General features: G+C 50.8%; 1 protein-coding gene across 2 annotated transcripts in view; it reads right to left on the minus strand.

The window, feature by feature from the left end:
• Positions 1-12,093, minus strand: part of LOC117884285 (testis-expressed protein 2-like) — a 36,712-nt gene extending 24,619 nt beyond the window's left edge. For both annotated transcript variants that reach the window (XR_004647541.1, XM_034784561.1), the window contains exon 1: positions 11,556-12,093. The gene's annotated coding sequence lies outside the window, so the exon portion shown is untranslated. The remainder of the gene's footprint in view (positions 1-11,555) is intronic.
• Positions 12,094-16,364: the final 4,271 nt, after the last annotated feature.

Consider the following 16,364-nt stretch of genomic DNA (forward strand, 5'->3'; position numbering starts at 1 on the left):
ACGCCATGTTTCTGTGTTCCTGTTCCAAACAGCCAGGCCGGGGTGTCCAGTGCTGCTCAGATTTACAGGAGGGAAAAAGAATGCTTAGCATTTATAGAGCTTTTGGGGCCAAATGGAGCCCTGCTGTCAGGGCCTGGCCTGCTTACACCAGGGCTGCATTGGGCTCTGGATCTGCAAAGAACTTTACAGACATGAATTAATTACAGGCCGTGCAGCAGCCGCCTCTGGCTCGGTTTATATAATCTCATGCTTCGTATTCCCGACCTCCTCCTGATTTACATGAGCAAATTGGTCCCAGAATAAACCTGACGGATGCCCCAGTCCATCCAGGAGAGGGCTGGGGAGCATCTCCTCGGGGCTCCAGAGAGCACTGCACTGGAGCTAGTCCCTGTATTTTGCTGGAGCGCTCCCTGTCTAGCTACAAGGCCTTTGCAAACGCTTCGTTTTGCAGTCAGCTGCAGAGCTGCGGCACGTTTGCTAGCAACGGTGACTGATTTGCATTTACACGTCTGCCGCTGTCAGGAGGCGTCTCGAAGTGAAGAACAAAGACGTCTGTTCAGCTGCACTGAACCTCTCAGCAGCAGCCGTCTCATATCCTTCATCTCATCCTTCTGCGCTGTGCAGTAGCTGGATATTTACCTCCTTCCAGTGAGATCGCAAGAGAAGGCACGGAGGAGGCGGAGGTTAACCTGGCCGCTTTCGCGGCATGCTGATGTTCGAGCTTCAGGGTTCGTGATGCTCTGCACTGCTGTCGCCCGTTGTCTTGAAGCTAAACTAGCCTCGCATTTTCTGAACATGTCTGGCACGTCCCAGCCCATGTGGGAGGCAGGACAGCTGTTCTCATCCCCATTGTAGAGATTGCTAAACAAAGGCAAAGTGAAGTTAAGATCAAGCAAGCGCGTCGGCGGCAGAGCTGGGGAGAGAACCCAGTGGTAGCTATTACAGGTGTGCCTAGAAACCCCAGTTAGGCCCCATTGTGCTAAGCCTTGTACAGCCTTGTCCCTACCCCAAAGAGTTTACACTCAAAGTAACCCAGGAGTCCGGACTCCCATTTCCCTGCTCTGCGCACCAGAAAAAACAGCCTTCCTTTTCTCCTCTGTTCGATGGGGCATGCAAGTCCCAGAAAGGGTTAATGGGCCAATCAGCTCGCACTGGAACACCTGGAGCAGGAGTCAGGCTTCCAGGGAGGAGCTAAAAGGGAGAGAGAAAGCCTGTCTGGTAGTGATCAGTCATGCTAAATGAAGCTCTTTTTAAAGGTGTGGTTTGACTGATTATGTTAAGTGACCGGGGTTGTTTAACACCCTGTTTTGAGAGCGATTGTGAAGAAAGATTCTACCAGTGCCCTCCTTAGGATGGTGTAGATGGGCCTTGGATACATTGCTCCTCTGCAGAGTTCACCACCACTTCATAGAACAGAACTAAACCCTGGCCTAGGAGAGACCTTGCTAGCTGCAAGTCCCAGGTCCTGCCGTCATTAAGGAATTTACAGGTGCAGACCTTAATGCCAAGGCACTGCCATGGGAATGATTCAAAGACTGAAAAACGCAGCCAACAGCAAAAAGACTTCAGGAGCCCAATTTATTTGTTTATCTCATCAAAGGGAATGTTCAGGGGTGATGGAACAGAGTCCAAAAGTACCTATATGGAGAACAGAAATTTGGTAATAGCGGGCTCTTCAGTTTAGCATACAAAGGTACAACCAGATCCGATCAGATTGAAGCTAGACTCCTTCAGACTAGAAATAAGGTGCAGATTTTTAGCAATAAGGGTAATTAACCATTGGAACAACTTACCAAGGGATTCTCCATCACTGGCGATTTTAAAATCAAGAGCGGATGTTTCCTAGAAGTGCTGCTCTGGTTAAAGCACAGCTACTGGGGTGAAGCAGGAGTTACACAGAGAAGTCCTATGGCCTGTGTTGTGGAGGAAGTCAGACTAGATGATTGCAATGGTCTCGATGATGTTAGAAGCTCAGACCACTGCACGCGTACTCTGGTGTCAGACCAAAGAAAGCTGCACTGCCGTAAGCTTCACTCTGTCTCAGGGCAGCATGTCTCTATGAGGGGTGTGCTCTGGTGTGCGTGAGCTAGTTACCCTTCTGCAAATGTCTTTCGTGTAGACAGGGTCCCACGCGAGGAGCAGCTAGTACAAGGATAGAGGTGCAAGATGGAGCCTGAGCAATTCTCCACTACCACTGAAAGAAGCTAAAAACATATAAATATTTTCCTACGGTTCCTTTGTTCTTGTAACTAACACCTGCAGTTGCCCCAGGGATGTTACACGATTGCCAGTGGGAATGGAGCTGGTCTGAGCAATTTCCATCCCTCCCATAGATAGCAAAGCAGTGTACAAAGTAGGGTGAATATAATGATGCCTATTTTACAGATGGGGAAACTGAGGCCTAGAGAAGTGAAGCGACTTGCCCAAGAGGCAGAGCTGGGACTAGACCTGGCTCCCAATGCAGTGCTCAGATGGCTGCTCCTACTGCCTCTGGCAGAAAAACCTACCCACGGATTAGGGTGTGGCCCACGCTGTGAAAATGGCTGTGACCGCACGAGTCACTTGGCCGTTGTGCAGATTCCCTAATGCTGCTTGCTCGCAAACAAGAGCAGACTGTCCTGAGTCACACTATCGTCTCCACCCACTGAGCCTGCAGCCCCCTGGGTACCAGAACTAGCTCCAGGTACGGAATCGGCAGATAGTGGCTAAGAGCAGCTTTTGCATTTAGAGCCAGATCCGGAGAGGCCCCGACCTTTTGCGGTGTCAGCAGCAAGTGCTTGAGGGCTCAGCATCTCTCAGAACTTGGCCCTTCTTCAATTATCCCAGTCATATTTTGCTTGGTTTTTAAAAGCTAAAAAGTCCTGTATCCTAAGAGGCCATTAATACATTGGCAGCCTGTTCAGTAATAACATCTTGTATTTATATAGTAGCTTTCATCCGGAAAGAACTCAAAGTATGGTACATGCTATATAGCAACCACTGAAATGCAGCCACTTCTGGGGAATGAAGGCAGCAGCACATTGCACTACCTCAGGGGGAAGGAGGAAGGCTGGCCAAGGATGCCAGGACAAATCCTTATACTTAAACCGGGGATCAGACAGGGGGCCACTAATGGTCACGCAAAGCAGGCTGTACCTTGGCTACAGGGCTTGTCAGAAAGACTTACACCCATTCCCGTTCCACGCAGTGTGCACCTCTCCTGGAAGGTGAAAGAGCTGAAGCGTCTGCTAGGATGTCAGTGAGGACTTTCAGACACAGTAGGTAGGTTAAACCTGGTGCTTAGAACTCGTAGCCGTCCCCTGTGATTTTTTACAGGTGAGCCTTGGATGATAACCTCGCGGGCCTGCTCAGGGTTCAAAATGGCAAATATTTAACCAGGGGAATTCTCTGGCTGCCATCTTTCCTCGCTGCCCATGTTGTGTTAATTATGCCAGTTCCTCAATTCAGCCATAAAAAAGGCTCTTCACACAAGAGTTTCAGCCCGCTTTGTAGATCCAAGAGGTCTGAGAAGCACTTGAGCTAATCTAAACCCAAGAGCAGACCCATTTTGACCCACAGCTCATGGAAGAGCGTACAATAGAATTATAATGAATAAAACTCGTTACACCAGTGGCAGCTTTCATCTGCGGGTCTCAAAGTGCTTTCCAAACACTAATGAATTAAGCCTCCCTGGAAAGTAGGGGATTATTAGCCTCATGGGGAAACTGAGGCACAGAGGTGAAATGTGATTTTTTTTTTCTGCCTACTGCTTCAACCCCCCCGCCCCCTTCCTTTTAATGGTATCCTGCTCTGTGTGGGTAACTAAGCTCACTATTCCCCCACTGTTGTGTCTTTCACTCTTTATACAACGTACAGAATATGAAGGAACCTCATGGCACAAGAGGGTCCACATGCCAGGCCTAGTTCCATGAATACACCACTGCAGTGGCAGAGTGCTGGTGACTTCTGAAACACAGAAGGCAGGGAGGGTCACTAGAAAGCTCACCAACGGTTTTTTGAGGCATATTATCCAGTTCTGTCCACCTTGCAAGGTGCTACAAACATCTCCACAGACAAGCGAGTCCAAAGTGACTACGGAGTTTGGATGTGTCAGTTTTTAAGGGCCAAATTTGAGACCTCCTAAAGGGGGCTGATTTTCAGAAGGCGCTGAGCACCTCCAGGGCCGCCCAGAGGATTCAGGGGGCCTGGGGCAAAGCAATTTCGGGGGCCCCTTCCATAAAAAAAGTTGCAATACTATAGAATGCTATATTCTCATGGGGGCCCCTGCGGGGCCTGGGGCAAATTGCCCCACTTGCCCCCCCCTCAGGCGGCCAAGAGCACCTCTTCTAGTCCCTTTAAGGCATCTCAGATTGGTCACCCAAACACTGAGGCATTCAAAATCACTTGTCACGTTTGAAAATTTTGGTCAAAAATACTAGGAATGGGGTCTCAGCTGGATCCAAACTTCCTCGGAGCTTGTAGGTGTTTGGATCTAGGGTTCTGATTTGATCCAATATAGAGATGAAGGAGAGCTGCATCCGGAAATGATCCAGTGTTTAGGATTGTTCATTTGGGACAGTTTGGTCTGCTCTTTCTTGGAAAGCACATCCATGTCTCTAGTCTGATAACACTTTAATTGCACAAAGCTGTAACGTAGTTATTTACCGTACTTCATGTTTATTAAAATGAACAGGTGATACTTATAAATGCTACGTGATCATTTTGTAATATAAAGGTTCATCCAACTGGACTCTATCCAATTAAAGCTCCCAGCCTCTTATTCCCAGATGAACCACTGCCAAATTAGTGTTTGCGTTTGTCACAAAATTAGCCAGAGTTAATTGAAAAAAATAATTTCCAGGAGTTCTCTCCAGCCTATTAAACCTGTCAGTGGCTGCTTGAGCAGGGAGCAGGCTGCTAGTGAAGACTGCACCAGAGTTTTGCTTCACTTCAAAGAGACTGATTTATGAGCCAACCAAAAGGGTGAGAAATCCCTCATCTAATTATCACTGAAATATACGGATACAGAAACCAAACTGCTGTGGTTATTAGTCTGGGGACTGCAGAGCTCCTCCAGTTGCTCTTTGATTAGGAAGTGATGCAGTTTGAAGGAAACCAAACTGCAATCAAAGGATGTGAATTATCTGCAAATTGACCTTTTTATAAAACAGATCTACATATTCCAGGCAAAAAGTTTGGCCAAATGCTGAGAAATCAAGCACCCAAAATGCAGGACATGGACAGAAAAGGCTAAAGCTCATTTTTAACTCTGTCCTCTTGAGCTTCTGCTTTAAACTATTTGACTTATTAATGAATACTAGAGTAAATACACATTGGAATTTCTTATACAGCCTCAGGTACAATCTTCAAGCTTGGCTTGATTTTTTTTTTAAGTTGCAATGAGATCTACAAAACAAGCCTAGCTTGAAGAAAAGCAGCATTATTGAGTTATGGCTATATATTATGACAGCTGGTTTTGATTCAGATGGGTCAGGAAAGAGTAAATCCTGAACCAAAATAGGCCCTGGGCAAGTGTGTGACTCCTTGAGCAGCTTTGCCTGGTGGTGCTAGCTTCATAAAGAACATTGCAATCAGTGTCGCCCTGAGGGTATTACGGCAGCACCGTAGAATTCAGGTCCTGAGCTTTTTGGAAACTTCACCCCTGGGAGTGGAATCACTTTGCCTTGCTCTTCGCTGACTCAACCCGCATGATGCTCAGAGCAGTGTTGCTGATAGTCCAGGATGGAGCTGCCTCCAGCCCTCCGGGACCAGAGAATGGGTGCACGCAGTGGCAGTAATGGGGTGAAACTGGGGAGACGCTGAAGTCCCTCTCCCCAAAAAGGCCAAGGTCACTCTGTGCACAAACAGTGAAAGGGGGAGCGAGACAAGCTCTTAGGGCAGGGGCCACCTTTGTTCTGTTTGTACAGCACCTAGCACACTGGCAACCTGGTCCATGACTGGGGCTCCTAGGTGCTACCGTAATACAAATAACAGGACCTGCTACAGCTCAAAGGCTCCTACACCTCTTGGCTTCACTGCCTCACTGTCCCTGACCAGTTTCTGGATCAGACTCCTTCTCATCCAGTGGATTAGATCTGTGGCCCTTATAAAAAGGTGTTACGGGTCAGGACTGAAAGGCATTGGTGCAGCTGTGTGTAGGAGCCTAGGACTGGACCAGCAGGAGATGCTGCAGGTTAGCCCTGAGGTGTTAGCAGAACGATGTCAGGCTCAGGACTACAACGCAGGGGTTGCAGGTGAGGACTATGGGGCAGTGGCAGGGCTGTGTGGGTGGGGCGTCCAGGGCTGGAATGGGGGGTGAGGGAGGAGGCTGCAGGACAGCTCTGAGATGCATTGGCAGAGCTGGGTCAAACCAACAGCTGGAATAGTAGGGTGGGTACAGGCTAGAAGTGAGGTGCCCAGTGGGCATGGGGAAGGCTGTGTGTCTGGGTAGAGGGCCATTGGCAGGACTGGGCCAGGAAGCTCAGTCCCAACCTCCTCTGCCCTGCCTAGCTGGCACCATCCCAGTTTTTCACCTTTGTGAGCACTGACGTTCACAGCTCGGCCCAGATAAAAATAAAAACGGCAGGTGCAGAACGTGTGACCACACTCCCCCGCCTCGTGCCTTTGGGGCGCCGCGTAAGTGCCGGGCTGATCATGAGGTGAGACGGAAGGTGCTGAGAGCGTCACTTTAAAATGGCCCAGAGAGCTGGGGTGGGGTGGGGTGGGTTTTTTATGAGCGCCCTCTTCTCCTGGAGGGGCTGAATTCTGATCTCGGTGAGGCGGGGGTAGCCCCAGTGACGGAGGTGTAACTGAGCACCCAGGGAAGTTCCCAGTTCCCTTTACTAATGCAGCTCGGGGAGGAATTTCTGTCTTCCGCTGGGGATGCAAACTTAATCCCAACCTGACCACTGGCTCAAGGAGGGGGCGTTCTTAAGTCTTTTAAGGAGTCCACCTTCGCCTCTGGTTCTTTCTGGCCCAAATAATGACCAAGGGACTCCTTCAGGAGGCTATGTGGTCTAGAGCTCAGGCTTCTGGGTTAGGAGTCAGATGACCTAGGCCCTAGTCCCAGTTGTGACCTTTGGGTAGTTGCTTCCCCTCCTTTGTTGTCTCTGATTAGACTGGAAGCTCTTGGGGGCAGGGCCTCTCTCTTACTATGTGACTATAAAGCAGCTAGCACAAAGGGCCCTGATCCCAGGTGCTGCCGTGATACAAAGCATTAGAATAACTTCTGTACCGTGAATGCAGTGGACACTCGCTCCACGACAGTCTCGTCTCTGAGGGGTCAGGGATCTCTTAGGGAGACCCCCGTGCAGCTCTCTGCATTGCTGTTTTCTCCGACTCTAAGCATATAGCTCACATGCAAGAACACAGGCATCAAGGAGAGCGCCCCATTCCAGTGCTGACGAGCAGCCGTGCAGGCAGCGGGATTCAGACATGGGGCCTGCGTGCGTTCAAGGGAGAGGAGCGCTATATCTCTCATTGACCTCCGCTGTAATGGGCCGTTACCCCTGCTGCGATTCGGGACTCGGTGTCTGTTCACTTGCCCGTATCCGCTGCCACTAACGCTGTGCTGTGCCTCACAGAGATCAGGCTGGCCTTACCCGAAACGTGTGGAGCCGCGTGCAACCCTGCATCAACACGTGCATTTCCTGTTGGTGTTAAAACGGGGTGGAGGGTCTAACATGCAGGGCTCGAATCTGGATAATAAGCCCCTGTTATTTAATCAGACTATATCTGATTAGAGGACAATTTTTCAGGACAAAAATCCCTGACCAGCAGGCTCTACTCCTGAGAGAGCATCGTGACAATTGTACCTAAAACAGGGGTTACTGTAAAAATATCCTCATCCTTGGTGTTTCTATTCTGGCAGCTCCACTAAGTAGGTTCCAAGAGCCAGATCCGCAGCTGGCGTCGCACTATGGACGTTAGTGGAGCAGTGCTGATTTATACCAGCTGAAGCTTGGCCCCCAAGGAGACATTTGGCCCATTGTCTCTTAGGAGCCTTTTCCAGCCTGTCTGATCCCTCTGAATAATAAATACCGGTATGAAAAACACCACATCGCTTGTTCTACACACCACAAAACAAGGCAGGTAAGTCGTGTCCTCAGCTCCCCATTCCCCACCCACGGGCCCCACTGCCACCTCCAGTGACTTGCTGCTCTCTGATCCATAGGACGCACGCTGCAGCGAGAGGTCCTCGCTTAATGGTCCCTCGGCACCTGCCACTGCTACCAAATTCCGCTTTGTCCTCTGGGAGGGAGCTTTGCAGAAATCTATCTGCGATGAATGACTGACCTAATTTGAAACGGCAGCATCCAGAAGGCAGAGTGGCTGCCACCGCTTGCCTGAGCACAGAGATTTCAAAGCCCTGGGCACAGCCCCTGTTCGATTCGGAGCTGCGCCCAGATCAGTTGTTCGTAACCAAAGAACTCAGAGGCTTCCATGTGCACTTGGGTAGTCACTCTGCTCCGGGCCTAGAGCAGTGTTTCTCAGCCTGCAGGCTGCTTGTGGCCCAATCAGCACACAGCTGTGTCCCATGTGACATCCTCAGGGCCACACAGGTGGTATATCTATTGTGTGGATGTGGCCCCCATACCACAGAGAGAGCTGCATAGGCGGCCCACAATGATAAATAGGTTTAGAACCACTGGTCTAGAAGGAGCGGGGGGCGCTGATGTTCAGAGCATATCGCTTGGAGGTGATTGGAAAAGGACAAAACTATGGGGGCTGTGCCCTAAATAAAATAATGGAGATATCCTATCTCCTAGAACTGGAAGGGACCTTGAAAGGTCATCGAGTCCAGCCCCGTGCCTTCACTAGCAGGACCAAGTACCAATTTTGCCCCAGATCCCCAAGTGGCCCCCTCAAGGATTGAACTCACAATCCTGGGTTTAGCAGGCCAATGCTCAAACCACTGAGCTATCCCTCCCACCCTTTCTTTGCTTCTTCATGTTGGAGAAGGCTGGAGCAGGCATGTTTTCTTTTTGTTTCAAAATGTGTCTCGATATTTTTTACATTAAAAATTCAGGCCTTGTCTCCATGGCCCACTGGAGAACAACTGGGCTTATAACATCAAAGGTATCGAGGAAGAGAGGGGATTGCTTGTGATTTGTATTCGGTTTTATCTAACGGTCCCTTTAGAATCTGGGGAAAGAGCTCTCTTTACTACGGAACGAGCGCCTTCAGCTAAAGAGTTGGAAAGCACCTGATTCACATCCCTGGTCAGGCAAGGAGCCATCCAGCAAAAACAGGGAAGAAAAGACTTGAGATGCCTGATATTTATAAGGGGAAAAAGAACCCTGCATGCCAACATGCTCACTCCTGCATGCACCTTTCAGTCCCCATCAAGAAGCAAAACAAAGGGAATTGAATCCGGATTCTTTCTTTTGCAGATCACCTTCAGAGCTACTTGGCTCTCTGACAGCGTTAACAGCCGACATCCACTTCAGTACATCCACCTGATAAAAGCTATGGGCAGGATCTTGCAAAGGGCTGTGGGTGGGTAGCAGGGGCTGGACTGCAGGATTGGAGCCTAAATATTACTGGCTGCTGGCACTGCATCCTGCAGCCCTTAGACATGCAAGCAGCTCGCTGATCCTGTGGGGATCTCAAGGAAATCTCCTGGGGCAACTGCATGGAGACACTCTCCTTGCTTCCAGTCGGTCTCCCAGCCACTCTGGGGCCTCCCACTGACCCTGGACAGTACAGCTGTGCTGTTAGTAATCCTTGACAGCTGCAGCCCCTTCAGCCCGCGTAGGGTGGTGATCCCTGGAGTAGAGGAGGAAGATTCAGTGTATTGCCTTGCTCCTGTTTGCCCTATGGGTTTGGGGGATGGAAGAAGCCTGTGGAGCCCAGGTGCTACCCTCAGGTTCCCAGCTCTCCCTTCCTGGCCCTCTTTCCATCTGTGGTTCTAGATCCACAGGGAGCCCCCCACAGACGGCCATTGGAGGTGCATACTGAAGAGCTTCCCCCCTCTCCACACACCCCTAGACTGATCCATTCTCACGATCCAAGGCACAGGGCATTCAGCCTGCAAAGTCCTTGGGGGGAAGGGCTGTCTGTTGTAACCTTCTGTACAGCACCGTGCACACCTCTGCAGGCAACAGAAATACATAACAATGACCACTGCTCTGGGAAGAGAGATGCCATGGCACCAGGTCTGTTAATCCTGCACCCTTCCCCAGCGCTGTATTCACTAGAAAGACAGGTAAAACCCACGCCAAAGCAGCCGAGGAGACTTCTGCTTGGCTAGGGGGATCCCAACTGCACTGGGAGGGGAGACACAAATGCGCATCTGCCCCTCTGTTGTGTCCACCCACGGTTTGCTCCATTCGCCAAGTGGGAGCAGGATGCTAAGGATCTGTTAAAACTCCGGCAGCATTGCAGGGATCAGCTGGTCACTGCAAGGTGCTTGGAAGGAGATGGTCTTGGGCCTCTTTTTAAGTGGATTTAGTGGCGGCGAAGGGTGCCAGGTTGCCACGCACGGGGCAGCGCCAGGGCAAGCTAGCTCTAGGCTGCCCTGCCAATAGTCCTCTCTCCTGACCTTGAAGCGTTGCCTCTAGTGCTCTAAAAGCATTCTACTCTCCACACCTAGTGCTTGGTCTCTGAAAGGGTGGGGGGTTTGGGGTTTTTTTTTTGCGGTGGGGCGTGGGGAGTAGAAGAGGTAAGAGGATGGTGACATTTTCTGCTGTGGATCTCTAACCCTAGACCCTGGGAAACCAGCCAGTCATTCTCCATAGTTCACCAAACCCTCATCCGATGGTAAAATGGTCCATCCTACTGAGAGGAGAAAACCCCCATGAGCCATCACCAAGCTCCTGCAGCACCCAGTTGAAGACACCATTGAGCCTACATGGCACAGAGGGGTGGGAGCCCCTTGAAAGTCTCCAGCATATGCTGAACTCGCCAGCCAGCGGACATTCCTCACGCGGCCCCCCAGTTACATATCATCCATCACACTTATAGAACAGGTGAATTCATGTCTGGTCAGGTCTGAACTGCCTGTAGTTGAAAACCCAGCCCCACTCTACTATATATATGCAATGCACATATCGATGTCCCACTAGGGACAGGAGTTGGAGGTTCACAACACATGCTGCAGAAATGTGTTCCGCAAACACACCCGGGTAGCCATTCACCCTGGGTGTCTCTAAGTGGGCGACTGTCTCGAGAACTTTTCTTTTTGTAATGTCTTGAGCTCCTCACAACTCATCGCACTGGTGACATTAATTTCTAGCCGGAAAAACTGCTGGATTATTCTGCTGCTTCCAACGCAGCGCGGGTTGCCGGCCCCACAAGGACTTTACCTGGGGTGTGGACCGCACACAGCCCGCCCCGAAATCATTCCAGCCCTGCGCTCTTCCTGGGTCGCCCCTAACACGGGGGCAACCCCCTGGCTGGGACACAAGCTGCCTCTGGGATTTGAATCCTTAGGTCTGCGCCCAGGGCAGCCCCTGGAGCTGGTCTTTGTGCACCGCCCTCCGGCCACGCAGCCCGGCTGCAACAAAACCCCAAACAAAGTCCCACGCGCGACTCTCCTCCGTTTGCCTCCAGCTCGAGGTTTCCGCGGAACTCACCTGCCTGGGAGCCGGGGAAGCGGGGCGGCGGGCGGGGCTGTCGGGCCCCCCGGGATCCTTCAGCTGGAGAAGCGCCCGGGCATGGCCCCGCCGCTGCGATCCGCCCACGCGAGACAGGGGCCCACGCCGCTGCAGCCCCCGGCGCCTGGGCGGTGCTGCTGCAAGCGGCGGCCTGCCTGGCACGGTCCCTATGGGCTGAACTGGGCTCCCAGAGTCCCGGCTCCTCTGCGGCGGCGGGAGCCGGGGCCCGCTCGGTGCGTGGCGGCGCTTAGCGCGGGGCTCCCCGGGAGCAGCGCCCCGCACCGCCCGCTCGCACCGCCGCCGGCTCCGAGGCGCGCCGGAGAGGGAGCGCGGCTGGCTGGCGGGGAGCAGCCCGGCGGCCCGGGCACCGGCTCATGGTCAGCCCCGCTGCTGCGGCGTTGGCAGGGCTGGTGCTTTGAGCAGCTAGAGGCTTGGAGATCCCCCCCCCCCTTGTCACGTTGCCAAACGATCAGCCCTGAGCTGCAGGGGTGGCAGAAGGGCTCTGAACAATGAACCCCTCCGCTGCGCCCCAGTGGCCAAGATGCTATAAATACCCCACCCTCCCCTCCGCCCCCGGCACTGTGCTACCGTGACTGCAGCTGGCACGGCTCCCGATGCACGCTGCTCACACTCACTGGGCCACTCACGGGGAAGGGGCAGTGGCTTGCGGGTCCCCCAAGCAGCCTTTGCATGCGGGGTCGGTCCGGACGCAGCCCCTGCGAAGGGGGGGGGGGGCCCTTGCAGTGCATCTGTTTTAAGGAACAGTGGCAGCTCAAATGGGGAAAGGAGGGGCCCAAATCCAGTGGAAACAGGTTCATGTCCTCCCCAAACAAACGAAACCTTCCCATCCTGGTGTTTGCAAGCCCAGCATTGCAGGACCTTGCTAGAGAGAAATTAACCAGAAGGTGGTGGGTGAAGAGAAACCACCTCGTGCGTTGGTAGGGTCCAGGCTGAAGGAAACGCAAAAAGTGAATCAACACAGGCTGCAAGAGGAAAATTGGGGACCGGATCCTGAGCCGGTGCAAATGGGCCTCTCTCCCTTGTCTGCAGTGGAGCTGTGTTGCGGAGGAGTTCGCTCTCCGTGGTTAAAGTCCTTTCCCTTTGAAAAAGGAAGGAAATTCATGTTGTTAAATTACCACCATCCTGCCCTCATGCAAATCCAAGCAGCGAGTTTATCATTAATAAAACAAGGGACCACCCTGGGATCCCCACCGCTGTATTTGTCAGTGCATCCCATTTGCTTTGTTCTGGGCTCTCTGGGACAGGGGCTGCCTATACTTGTGGGTAGTGTACTGTTCTGAGCATGTTATGGGTGCTAAACAAGAGCAAGCAAACACACTGGGCCCTGGGGCTGACTGTATGGTTTCCAGGGTGAATCTCTCCATGTCTCAATGCAGGATTCTTAACCTTCCAGGATCACTTCAAATTCTCCCATATTAACAGCCCAGTTCAGCTGTGGGCAATGCTTTCTTTTCTTTTCTTTTTTTATTGCCATATTGATGTGTTTTCCATGCCATATACTCAGGCTGGGATGATGAGTGCTGGGAGCTCACAGGATACGTGCTGCAACAGAGACCTTAGTCCTGCTCCCATTAGCATCAGTAAGGAAACGCCAGGATCAGGCCGTCTAGGGAATATTGCAACAGGACAGCTGAGATTCCAGGCTGGATGACTGCAGTGCCCTCTGCCTGGGGCTTCAGCTGAAGACAGCTTGAAAGCTTCAGCTAGCACAGAATGCAGCTGTGGGTGTACTCAGGGATGTACACCGAACCCCTCTGCGGTGTAGATCTGAGTCATTTCTGGATACAGTTTAAGGCGAGAGATTTTAATCTATACATTCCTCTAGGACTTGACCCCTGTCCTTATATTCTGTTTAAATATGTATTGTAAAACTCCACCAGAGAGGTCCTTTGGGGCCATCTGCCTGTCCCAAGTCAGGATAAAGGAGGAGGGTTGGGCGTGGGGCTAGCAACTCCACCCCGTAAAAAATTAACCTGCTACAGAAACGCCAACAATAGAGATAACAGAGACTTTTAGCCTGGAAAAAGAAGGGTCTTCAACTCGAAGACGCATGACGCTGGGTGGTGAAAGTCGTGAGGAAGCCACAAAGCCGATTACCCTTCTTGCAACCAGAAGGATTACCATCGGTACATGGAACGTGAGGACCATGTACGAGTTAAGAAAGATGGCGCAGGTCGCAGCAGAGATGAGGAGCAACCACCTGAAAAGAGGCCGTCCAAGAAACACCTGGCGACGCGACCTTCAGGCTGATAGCATAAAAATGGGCTATACCTGGAACCAGCTAGAGCAAAAGGCCCAGGATAGAGGACTCTGGAGATCTGTGGTTGGCAGCCCATACCCCGATTGGGGTGACGGGCATGAGTGAGTGCGTGATGTATTGTAACCCTCGTTACCTCAGAGGCCAGCCAAAAATTCAGGATCCTGCACGTTGTTCCAGTTAGCAGGAGAAATTGGTGCCGAGTCTGGTGTTACTTTGATGCAATCCTATGTATTTATGAAGAAGGTATGAAGTCCGGTTTCCCTGCACCCAGCAAGAATCAAACAGCAGAAGCTGGTTTCTTTGCTCGCAGGTCCGGGCCCCTGTTAGCCAGCACTCAGCCCCAAAAGCTCTCTCTCCAGACTTTTTGCAGTGCCATGCTCCCACGGCTTGTTATGACAGTACCTGGTGCTTCCTTGTTGCCTTCTCTCTCAGCTTCTGTCCGCTGTTTCTCTCATAGACACACACACCTTCACAAGACAATAGCTAACACATCCCCTCTGCCCATATGTGCCTTTTGCTTTCAGCGGTGACATATGCCTGTGTTTGGGGTGGAGAGGCTGCTATTGTTTCAACCTGACTTCTTACAACTATCTTAAATGCAGGGCAGTGGTTATCTTCCCCTCCCCCACCACAATTTCAAAGAGGGTTAAGCTGTCCCAACCCATAACATTATAGTAGTGTCTAGAAGCCCCAGCCAAAATCAGGGACCCATCATCACACACACGGAACCCCTAGGAAAGCCAGGAGGAGAAACCAGGTCCAGCTAGTCAGAAAACAGTAAGTATTGTTCAGGCAAATTTTTGAAATAAATCAATTTTTTTATTCCAAAAATGTCATGGATTTTTTTTAATTCAAAAAATTTCATGGATTTTTTCCCATCAACATCCCCTACAAAACAAAACTAATTTGTCCGCTGCCCTCTCCCTCCAGTTTTTTGGTTGGTTTTGGTTTCTAAAAATTAAACATTTTTTAGTAGTTGACATTTTAAGTATTTATATTGTTTGGTTTAGAAAACTGAGAACTTTGTTGTTGAAGAAGTGGAAAAATTCAGACAGATACAAAAACTTCTTGTCAATTTTTTTCTTATAAAAGAGGTAGAAAATCTCTTTCAAACAGAAAAATGTAGGCACCTGCTCAAACCATGAGGTAACATAGCCACATGTGAAGGTATTTTATTTTGTGGGTACCGAAGATCACCATCTCATTTCACATAAGTCACCAAGGAGCCATCAAATGGTGACAACCTCCAACCATAGCCAGAGACTACAAGAAGTACATGGTTCTTCGCAGTCCACTGCCAAACCAAACCAGTCTGATTTCCTTAAAATGGCTTTTAAAACTAGAGGGGCATGTCCTACATTTGTTCCATGCCTGGTATTTGAGTTCTGTGCCATTGTCCACTCTGTGGCCATTCTAAAGGTCATAGCTGGGGATTAAGAAGCCAGGTATAAACCAGCCAGCTTCCGCCTCACTCCAAAGTGTTTACTACAGAGGATGTTTTAAGCAGTTCTATAATCTGAGACACAGCCCTTTGCTGGCAGACGTATCCTGAAGGCAGCGGCATAATTAAAATCTTGTTATAACAATAGCTGAACATATGTATTATTCATGCAACAAACCACAGCTGTGAGTGTTGCATTCGCCAGTGGCCCCACAGGTACCAGCTACCATTATTAATGAGACAGCTGGGAAGAAGAGAACCTGTTTTAAGGGCCTAATCTTGATTGGTGCTGGGAGCCTGAGGCTCTAACGGGAATCATCGGTACCTGGTATCTCTCTGGATCTGGCCCCAATTCTCTTGTAGAGTAAGGAGACCAAATTTGGCCCATATTTGCAGCGCTGTTTGCAACCAGTAGAGGGTGCTGATGCATAATGAAGGACAAGATTTGGCCCTAAATGCTTTAGTTACACTTTAAATACAACAGCAAAATGCCTTGTTAATTGATGCTGTTATTATGGAAATTGCAGGGCCATCCCCCTCTAGGATACTAGTTCAAATCCAACCTGGGCTGGCAACTGCTGGAAGTGGCATAATGTTAAGTGACCCACTTGTTTCACTCTGGACGGTTCCCAGTGGACACAAATGTCTGTATCACAGCAGGGGTTAAAGACGGAAGGGCCATTGGGAGCAGAGATGGGCCAGAACCAGAACCAACACACTCAATTTGAACCCCACCCCCAATATTAGGCTCTGGAATCATTCCTGAGCCCTATGGCTGGCCCTTGTGTCTATAAAACCCTACAGCCCAAGCCCCCCAAACCTTGGAAACATTCTCCTTCCAGATCAGCTCCAAACCTGGTGGTTCAGGCCCACTCTAACCACAAGCTAAGTGCCTTCTTCCCTCTAGAGGCGGGCTGGTTAAGTCCAGGGAGAAGCACACTGACTGGGTGGTACATGGGGGAAATGTGTCCTGTTTCTTTCCCATACTGCTCTGGGGATTGAGAATCCAGCTCCATGCACGCCCAGTCTGGAACCTAAATCCACTGAGTATAAAAAACGAACATCA

This window comes from Trachemys scripta, chromosome 10 (assembly GCF_013100865.1).
Source record: "Trachemys scripta elegans isolate TJP31775 chromosome 10, CAS_Tse_1.0, whole genome shotgun sequence".
Lineage (NCBI taxonomy): Eukaryota > Metazoa > Chordata > Testudines > Emydidae > Trachemys > Trachemys scripta.